Source organism: Triticum urartu, chromosome 3A (assembly GCF_056163025.1).
Source record: "Triticum urartu cultivar PI428250 chromosome 3A, HENAU_Tu73, whole genome shotgun sequence".
Classification (NCBI taxonomy): Eukaryota; Viridiplantae; Streptophyta; class Magnoliopsida; order Poales; family Poaceae; genus Triticum; species Triticum urartu.
Genome location: NC_141875.1, coordinates 480,046,875 through 480,057,824, shown reverse-complemented (window position 1 = coordinate 480,057,824; position 10,950 = coordinate 480,046,875).

Here is a 10,950-nt window from a genome sequence, read left to right as displayed (position 1 = left end):
CCTCCACACCCTTGCAAAGAAGAAGCATGTCATAGGCATCGAGGGCGTCAAGTTCAAGAAAGATCACTTATGCGGTGCCTGTGAAGCAGGGAAGATGACAAGGGCCAAACATCCCTCGAAGACAATCATGACAACCACTCGACCCTTCGAACTTCTCCACATGGATCTTTTTGGTCCCACTCATTACTCAACTCTTACTACTACTGCTTGCCTCTATGGCTTTGTTATTGGTTATGATTATTCTAGATATACTTGGGTGCACATAATCCTTTACAAGACTGAAGTGCAGGATGTCTTCAGACGCTTCGCCAATCGAGCAATGAACAATTATGGCGCCAAGATAAAGCACATCAGAAGTGACAATGGCACTGAATTCAAGAACACTAGCCTTGATACATATCTTGATACCTTGGGCATCACACATGAATTCTCAGCCCTATACACCCCACAGCAAAATGGCATCGTCGAACGCAAGAACAGAACACTCATTGAGATGGCCCGAACGATGCTTGAAGAATACAAGACTCCAAGAAAATTATGGCCTGAAGCCATTGATACTGCATGCCATACAATCAATCGTGTTTATCTTCACAAGCTTTTGAACAAGACATCTTATGAGCTCCTTACTGGCAAGAAGCCAAATGTCAGTTACTTCAGAGTATTTGGTGCCAGGTGCTGGATCAAGTATCCACATCACACTTCAAAATTTGCACCAAAAGCACATGAGGGTTTTATGCTTGGATATGGAAAGGATTCGCACTCCTATAGAGTCTTCAATCTCTTTCATTATAAAGTGGTTGAAACAGTGGATGTGCGGTTTGATGAGACTAACGGTTCACAAAGAGAGCACCTCCCAAATATGCTAGATGAAGTTCCATCCAGCGAATCAATCAAGCTTATGGGAACCAGAGAAATCATACCCTCTGAAGCTCAACCTGAAGAGGAACTTATCATCTCCGCACCTGATCAACCTGAAGACAATGCTCAGCCTGAAGACAATCCCACTAACAATGACAATGATCAGCAAGAGCAAAACCTTCGCCCTGTACATCCTCGTGTTGCCAACGAAGTGCAGATTGAGAGAATAATTGACAGCATCAATGCACTCGGTACGCTCACTCGATCAAGGGCAACTCAGCTGGCAATTTTCTGTGGGCACTTCGCATTCGTCTCAATAACAGAACCCAAGAAAGTTGAAGAAGCATTCATGGAACCTGAATGGATTCAAGCTATGCAAGAAGAGCTTCAACAGTTTGAGCTGAATAATGTATGGGAACTGGTTAAGCGTCCTGATCCTCGGAAGCACAACATAATAGGCACCAAATGGATATACCACAACAAGCAAGATGAGCATGGTCAAGTTGTCAGAAACAAAGCTCGTCTCGTTGCTCAAGGATATACTCAAGTGGAAGGCATTGACTTCGATGAAACATTTGCTCCTGTGGCTAGACTTGAAGCCATAGGCATACTGCTGGCCTATGCCAATCATCACAACATACTTCTATATCAAATGGATGTGAAGAGCACCTTTCTCAATGGCAAGATTGAAGAAGAAGTGTATGTTGCACAACCGCCTGGCTTTGAAGATCCAAAACATCATGACATGGTATACAAGCTCAACAAGGCACTGTATGGCCTCAAACAAGCCCCTCGGGCCTGGTATGACACACTCAAATACTTCCTGAAGAGCAAAGGCTTCATACCTGGTTCCCTAGACCCCACTCTCTTCACGAAGACATATGATGGTGAACTGTTTGTGTGCCAAATATATGTGGATGACATTATCTTCGGCTGCACCAATCAGAAGTACAGTGAAGAGTTTGGATATATGATGCAAGAGCAATATCAGATGTCCATGATGGGAGAGCTGAAGTTCTTCCTCGGTCTCCAAATACGACAACAATGCAATGACATCTTCATATCTCAAGAGAAGTATCTCAAAGATTGTCTGAAGAAGTTCGGTATGCAAGACTGCAAAGGCTTCACGACGCCAATGCCAACCAAGCATCATCTGGGTCCCGACGACAATGGTAAAGAGTTCGATCAAAAGGTATACCTCTCCATGATTGGTTCTTTGCTTTATCTATGTGCATCTAGGCCAGATATTATGCTTAGTGTTTGCATGTGTGCTCGATTCCAAGCAACACCAAAGGAGTCGCATCACTTAGCTGTGAAGTGAATTCTTCGATATTTGGCTCACACCCCAACTCTAGGATTATGGTATCCAAAGGGCTCAGAGTTTGATCTGGTTGGATTCTCGGATGCTGATTATGCTGGTGACAAAGTGGATCGCAAGTCTACATCAGGCACATGTCACTTTCTGGGACGATCACTTATATGTTGGTCTTCAAAGAAGCAGAACTATGTATCTCTCTCCACTGCTGAATCTGAATACATTGCTGCTGGATCTTGCTGCGCTCAGCTTCTGTGGATGAAGCAAACACTCAAGGACTATGGCATTCATCTGAAGCAAGTGCCACTCTACTGCGACAACGAAAGCGCCATCAAGATTGCCAACAACCCAGTTCAGCACTCGAAGACAAAGCACATTGAAATTCGTCATCACTTTCTTAGAGATCATGTTGTGAAGGAAGATATTGATATCATACACGTCAACACTGAAGAGCAATTGGCAGATATCTTCACCAAGCCCTTAGATGAGAAGAGATTTTGCAAGTTACAGTGTGAGCTAAATATCCTGGAATCCTCAAATGTCCTGTGATCAGGCACACATCCTAACACTTATGCATATTGATGACTTAGATGTGCAACACATGAAGTAAAGTATATCTTCAATCAATGAAGACATACATTCTAGGTGTGAATACATTAATGTGGAATTTTACTTCGGAGCGCCACGATAATTGTGCGCCATGTCCGGGTCTAATAGTTCCTACACGGTGGGTAATACCACCACCAAATGTTCTGTTTGAAGTGTTTCACTCATGGCGTTACATTTGCTATGTCTTCACATTTGGTATTGGCTTCAATCTCAACATATCTTCATGATTATCTTCACTATGTTGATTATATAGATATATATATATACTAGTGTTCTGTCCTCTACATCATTCACTTATAGCTATGTCTTCTTGTTGAATCTTTTGAACTAAGTGAATGTGATCGGACCCTAACCTCTCTATGCTTTCTATCTCAAACTCTATCTCTCCAAATCATATGCATTCTATTGAAACTGTCGAATGTCTTCTCTGCGTCCTTGTCAGCAGAAGATACAGAGACAACCATTAAGTCCATTTTCAATGCTCATTCCTCCACCTGAAACCCGGAGAAGTGGGAACGACCACCCGACAATCCAGGCGTGCGTGGGACGTGGAACAAACCCCAATATGCTGCATGATGGCCACGTGTTCCTCAGATGCGAATCGCCAGGGGCACCTGTGTAATAACGCAGTGCCGCCCCTGTACCTATAAATACACACCTCACAGCAGTCATTATCTCTTCTTCCACTCTCGCACGAACCCTAGCGCCACCGCTAGCCCTCAATGATGCCGGCGACGAAGCGCTTCGCTACCGCAACCTCTCCGACGCCGTCTTCACGCCGACCGCGGACATCGTCTTCTTCACCGTCGCCGTAGGTGTCCTCCGTCGCCAAGTTAGGGCACGGACGATCGAACTGCTCGGCCTCCTCTTCCACTCCGTCTAGCAGTTCTTCGTGTGGTAAATAAAACCTCCTTTTTACGGCCTCTTTGATCCTATAGCTTTATCACTTTCTACCACAAGCAGTTTCTATTCACACAAGTTGGATCACTTTCATACTGCATCTCATAACATGCCTAGTATATTCACTTATGCTTCACAAAGTAGTTAGATTCCTCACTTGTACTGATCCGTGGATTCGTACAAATCTGGAACCAAGTCCTTATCTATGAGTGAATGTCTTCGCACGATGAGGTCAATGTCTTCTAAACTGATTTATCTTCAAAATCTTCTGAGAATGCATATAACCTCTTCCCCTTCCCTCGCACCTTAATGCTGTCACAGGTACATGTCCGTGGGAGAATCCCTTGGTTCTCATAGTCTGCATTCATTTGCAGAATTCTTACAGCATCACATAAATTCTCCCGAAGCCAGTTCCTGTTTGTCCAGCAAGCGAAAACCTTTGAAGCCTCTGAACGTATTGAAGCCTTTCAGATAAAGGTTCATGGCTTTAGAAAAATCAGCAAGGAAGGGTGGCAGAAAGCGTCGAGGAGAAACATCAAGAGATCTGCCCGATGACCTCTCAGAGCTGTACAAGACAGATCCTGAAGAGGATTACAATCAGCGCAAGACGCGAATCCAATGGATTTGACGCTATTGGGCAGAACAGTGGTTCAAGTACAGATTTGTGACCAAGGAATATGCTAAAAAGAATGCCATCAAGCGACCATGGGGAGACATCCTCTACAAAAATCTTCAACCCAGGACCAGAGATGAAGCCATTGAACAAGGCTTCTATCCCTGCATGGTCCATGGACCACGGCCTGCGGATGCTGACCCATCGTCCCTGCTATGGTGTCGTGACGACAATCTGTTTAAGCGCAACTTCCAGTTTGCCCAGAACTCAGCGAAGCTAAACAAGAAGACTTTGGGTTTAGATTTCAACCCTGGTCCCTCTGCTCCCCGTGCCGATGGAACTCGTGAAGCTGAACCCAATCTTCTTGGGCCCTTCTACAATCTTGAAGGCCTCATCACTCACATCGTGGTTCAAGGGACAGCCGTGAATGAGCCTGTAGATGAAGCTGAATCAGATGAAGCGCCTGCAGCGCCGAAGCCAAAGAAGCTGAAGCAGCCAAAAGCTTCAAAGCCGGCCTCTGCACCAAAAATCTCACGGGCGAAGCCACTGGCAACTGCACCTCCTGAAGACAGTGTGCAGTCTGAAGATTTGTCACGCATCTCCAAGCCCCAGAAGGTCAAGATGCCTCTGCCACACACCGGCCAAGAGCTAACAGCTGCGGCCATTCTGCGCAATGATGCCATTGATCTGTCAAGTGATGAAGATCTTGCAGATGACGCTCTTGAGCAACTCATAAAGAGCAAAGAAGAAGTAGAAATCTTCAATGATCTGCCTCTCTTTGATGTAACAATCATCCACAACTTCATTGATGAGTGGTTTGACATGCCAAACATCAGCTTCGAAGATCTGCAATGACCCATTGGCCTCAGTGTCGCCTTCCATGGCGCCATTGCTTCAGAGCTAGCCCTCGCTCAGCGCATCGTCGAACTGAAGCAAAAGATTGACTATGAAAAGGCTCAGTTCAAGAAGCATATGGCCAAGCTTAGCGTGCAAGAGGTGAAAAACTTCAAGATTATGCTGCACGAGCTCAAAGAAGCCTTTCTCAAGAAACGCGCAAAAGCTCAGGGTTCTCGGGAGCATATGAAGAACCTGGCTGACAAGTGTGTGCAAGGCTACAATGAAGCTGAGAAGCGCAAGGCCCTTGGGCGTCCGGGCATTGATCCCAGGATGGCTGCTAAGCAGAAGAAGAAGCCCATTGTGACTGAACCTCTCGCACCAAGGCAGGAAGCAGATCCCATTGTCTTCCCAACTAGAATGACTGGCTCGAAGCCAAAAAGCCGGTCAACCGCTTCAGAACTGAAGAAGACGAGGACTGCTGAGGCTGAAGCCAGGAAGAGGAAACATCCTGAAGCCTCTCCTACCGCCCCCCAAGAAGAAGAGGAAGACCAAGAAAGAACGGGCTGCTCCCACAGAGCCTTTGATTATTGAACCCATTTCCATGGTTCGTCCTGACGCTGAACGCCAATTGACAATCCATGAGCCTACTTTCACAGAGGCTCATGAAGCTGAAGACTTTCCAGCAGCTGATCCCATCACTGCTGACAACATTGGTCACCATGACCATGTAGAAGATGGTGCAGTCCTTCCTCAGCCCGAGCACAGCGAACTCATCAGCATTGGTCGTCCTCTGACGCCAATTGCTCAGGATGCTTCATGGGCTGATCGCCCACAAGAGGAAGAAGGCTTTGAGGCCCAGCCAACTCCAACTACACAGGCGTCGCCTGCGTTGCGCAGGCTTCGCAAAGGACCAAGGCCTCCAGTCTCTGCGTCTGAAGCTGAAGCTGCTGAAGACATCCCGGCTGCATCAGCCGATGAAGAAGAAGTCCCACAAGCTGCTACTCCCCTGTCCCACCAAGAAGCGGTTCTCGAGGAGAACGTGGTTGTGACCGACCCTCCAGCTCGTCAAGTGGAGGTCGAAAATCTTGAGGCTGCCACCACCAACACCAATGAAGCCACTGACGTTGTCATGGCTGAAGCTAATGTGGAGCCCTCACCAACAAAAGCACCAGAAGTCAGCGAAGCCACTGATCCCACTGCTTCTGTTCCTGCGCCTGCTGCCGGTCCTCAGTTCGACTATCATGTTGAGCACAGGCCTCAGGTACAGAAGCCAATCCCAAGATTGCCCAGGTTCCCAGGTCCTGCATCAGCACCTGGATCCTTCAATATCAATGGCTTCAGAGCAGATGACACATTCTTCAATAGCTCCAGGAACCCCTACTCAAGGGAAAGAATATCATCTGATCGGTTCTGGAGCTATCTGCGGCGAAGCTATTACTCCTGCATTCTATACAATCAAGGTCGCATCTTCCCACACAAGCGTCTTGACATTGAAGCAATAGCTGGTCTGCCCTGTCTGGAAGAAGCTCTGGATTGCTTCAAAGAGGTTGGATTGCTGCCGTTCGTCACTGACCAAGAGCATTGGAATGAAGAGTTGTTGCTCCAATTCTATGCCACACTTCACATCCGCGGGTATAATAGAGATCCGAAGACTTGGGTCCTGGAGTGGATGACAAGAAATGTTCATCACGAAGCCAAAGCCTTTGACATCATTGAGCTCACTGGTCTACCCACTCCCGGCGATCTCTACGAATCTGGCTGTCAACTTCATAGTGAAGCTGTGGAGAGCATCTTTCAGAAGCCTGAACCTAACATGAGTCAGATGCTCAGTATGATGAAGCCATTACCCCAAGATGCTGCATATCCCAAAGAGTTCTTTGTTGAAGACCTAGAGTATTTGCCAAGGACTATTTATCACATCATAAGGCGAACTCTCTGGCCCATCAAAGGGCACTCTCCACATGCCAAGCTGGAAGGTGCAATGAAGACTTTGGTCTTTTATATTCTTCATGGAAAATGCTTCAATGCACAGGACTTCTTCATTCGCCAACTTGCTGCATCAGGCTCTGATCTGTTTGGCTTGAAGTTCTACGCCCCATGGGTAATGCGGCTGATCAAACTTCACTCCGCTATCTCATATCAGCCATCTGCTCGCAATCATCGGATTTTTCTGCCTGATGTGGATATGTCTATTGAAGCCATCTATCCTGAGCCTGCCAAGGAACCTCTAAGTCTTTAGAATGCAGAGCATCAAAGTTTTTCTCAGAACATTGAAGGATTTGAAGCAGTCACTCATGTGTATCCTTTGGCTGGCACTACACGTGCACCGCATCCTGCTCTCACTGAAGCCAATAACAGTACAACTGCCCCACGACCCAAGAAGTGCACTCGTGTTCTCAATGACCGAGAGCTTCTTGTGGCTCTTCATCAGAAACAGGATAGGCATCATGACTGGCTGAAGCGTCAAATGCAAAGCCTCTTGGTGGATGTTAATCGCATTCGCAATCTTGCCACCAAGAATGCCTTTGTTGCTCATGAAACCTCTCGACGCACATGGAAAGGGCTGACGCTGATGTGTTCTGAAGATGATCTTCAAGAGGATGGCTTCTCTGAGCGCTTCAAGTTTGACTCCACACCTCCTCGAAGGGCAGTGCTGCGACGAACTCCATCTCTTGAAGACTCTGAGTTCTCTTCCTCTGCTGCAACTGTAAATGCCAGAGTGATCGAGGATGACGACGATGCTACTTCACCGCCGCCTCCTTCAGCATGCTTCGACACTGCTCCAAGCTCTTCTGCACCACCGAACACCACCAACGACCCTGCTGCTTCACCTACTCTTCATGGGAACGAGTAGAGGCTCTATGTCTTCAAACCTTTTTGGTCCTTACTGACAAAAGGGGGAGAAGCATATGAGTTTAATAGTCTTCAAGCGGGTCCATATGGGCGGGTGCTTCATATTTTGCTTCGTGTTTACAACTCTCGTTTTGATACATTTGGTTCTTTGAGTTGTAACACTTAAACTCGATGGTCGTCTGCTACCTATTTGCCATTTTGTGATGCAGTGATAAATTCCGCATGTGCGACGATAAATTCCGCACTTAGATCATTTTGCAGACATCCATTTTCCATTATGCATGTCATTATCTTCACATACCTTCACATGCATAGTGGATTGTCATCATACGTTGAAGAGGATTTCCATAAGCACAACCTGCCATGTGCATTTGCATTCCAAAAGCAAACTACTTATATGCACATCTTCAGGGGGAGCCCTTGCAACTTATGAAGACAATTCCTTATCCTTTACAATTTCACATATAATATTCCCCGTTGAAAACTTCAACTAGTTTGTCATCAATCACCAAAAAGGGGGAGATTGTAAGTGCATCTAGTGCCACCCCGGTTGGTTTTGGAGTATTGACGACAAACCTAGTTGAGGGACTAATGTGTTTGTGAGAATTGCAGGATAACACAGGTAGAAGTCCCTCATTGATTCGGTTTTCCTACCAGAGATGACCCCTAAAAATGTATGAAGACATTGATGTCAAAGGTGGTATATGAAGATATTCACATTGAAGACTATGACAAGAGAAGACATTGCATGAAGCCTATGGAGCTCGAAGACTTAGATCTTTCGTAGTTCTTTTTCTTCTTCTTTGTTGAGTCATAGGAACCACCGTACTGTTAAGTGGGGTCCAAGAGAACCATTCAGAATGACTGAAGTGATGCTTAACCAAAACCTATGTCTTCGAGTGAAGACTATGAGAGCGAATCTTGTCCAGAGTCGGACAAGTCAGCTTTGCTTGTAGCCCAAGTAAAGTTGCCGTGTGAGTTTGAAATCTGACCATTGGAACACGTGTCAGTTCCTTAGTGATCTAGGGTCATTTCGGACAAATCAGGTCGGGTTGCCTAGTGGCTATAAATAGCCCACCCCCTACAACCAAAAATGGTTGGCTGCTCAGAGTTAGTATACGGCTTTTATCGTTTGAGAGCAACCCACCTCGAAGCTTTTGAGAGAGAATTCCTTGCGAGGATAAAGCCCTAACCACCCAGAGCCAAAGAGAATTAGGCATCACTTAAGTCTTCTTGTCTGTGTGATCTGAAGACTTATTACACTGGAGGACTGTGAATCCTCCAGCCGGTTAGGCGTCGCGTTCTGAGCATCCAAGAGATATTGTGGATTGCCGGTGAACGAAGTCTGTGAAGGTTTGGGAGTCTACCTTGAAGACTTACCAGAGTGATTGGGCGAGGTCTGTGTGACCTTAGCTCAAGGGGAATACGGTGAGGACTGCGTGTCCTGAGCTGCGTGTTCAGGACTAGGTGTCCGGGACTATGTGTCCTCAGGTTTAAATACCTAGCCGCCCTAACTAGACGTATAGTTGTCACAGCAACTGGAACTGGTCCAACACATCATTGTCTTCAACGAGTCACTGGTTTCATCCTTCCCTTCTCTTTACGTACTGTTACTCCTTGTGAAGTCATTGTATGATTGCACTATCTTTTATCTTCACTGAGTGACTGCGTGTTCTGTTTGGCTTCATAATATCTTCCTACCTGATCCTTACTACATTGCTGCTATTAGTCATTGTGCTTTCACTCTATTGAATACTTGACTATGGCTTGCCTAGTGTAGTCTACCTTCCGCTACAGGGTAATAGGTTTATTTCTATCGTTTGTCTTCATAACTTCCACGTTTTGAAGACTTTCATAAAAATCGCCTATTCACCCCCCTCTAGTCGATATAACGCACTTTCAAGTAGCAGCATCATAAGTTGACAAAATTCCCAAGTAGTACAACAGCAGCATCACAAGTAGTACCAATGAACATATAGTCCAGCACATTCTGAATTTCGATAAATGACAGCAAGTTAACTCATGCTAACAGCAACAAACTTATAACAACATAAATGAAATTGCAATATATCCATATACAAAGCAGCAGGATCATCCACCCCATGATAGCAACAAACTTATAACAACACAAACTTATAACAAATTCAATAGCCATATATCCATCTTCTGAGCTATGAGCCATGGACCATCCACCCCATGAACTAGGAGTGTCATGCAGCATAAAAACTGCCAGTGGCCAGAAGAAAAAACAAGCATATCAGAACTAGTAGCATCCAAAGCAGTAGGATCACAGTGGCCAATTGCTTAGTTTGGAGTTTGGCACAGGCACCAACTCTAGTTTGAGCTACACACATCACATCAAGAACTGCACCAAAGCAACTGGAGTTTTGCACCACCCAATACCTTCACTGACACCAAGGGACCCACCACCACACCCAGTTCTATCACACCACACCAGCTACATCAAGGACATCTAACAATCATCATCTAAAAATGACTTAAAACAGTTGTTTCTACTGCCAAATTACCCAGTTTTCTCAAGCAGTCAATTACACCATGATGATACCAATTTCTTGTAGCAGTACAATGAGTTCACAAGATAAAAAATCATCCACATTCACCAATCACCTTGTTACAGCAAGCAAAAAAAATTCATTGTCATGGGCAACTAAGGACCAGGTGAACTGTGGACTAACTTCAGTCACAGATGTTGGTGGCTACATAATCTCCTCAATCAAGAGCTGCTAGCTATAGGGTGCACCTAGTGACCCCGTTTCTTATAAATCTAAAATCTAATTAACCAACTTATGATGACAAACTGAAGCAAGCTATGATTTACTAGAATTATCACAAGATAGCATTTAAAAATGATAAAAGCATTTAAAAATTGATGATTTGTTCTAACTACATGCCTGTACCACTTCTACACATTGCATAGCTGCACATTCAGAACAAAAAAACACAG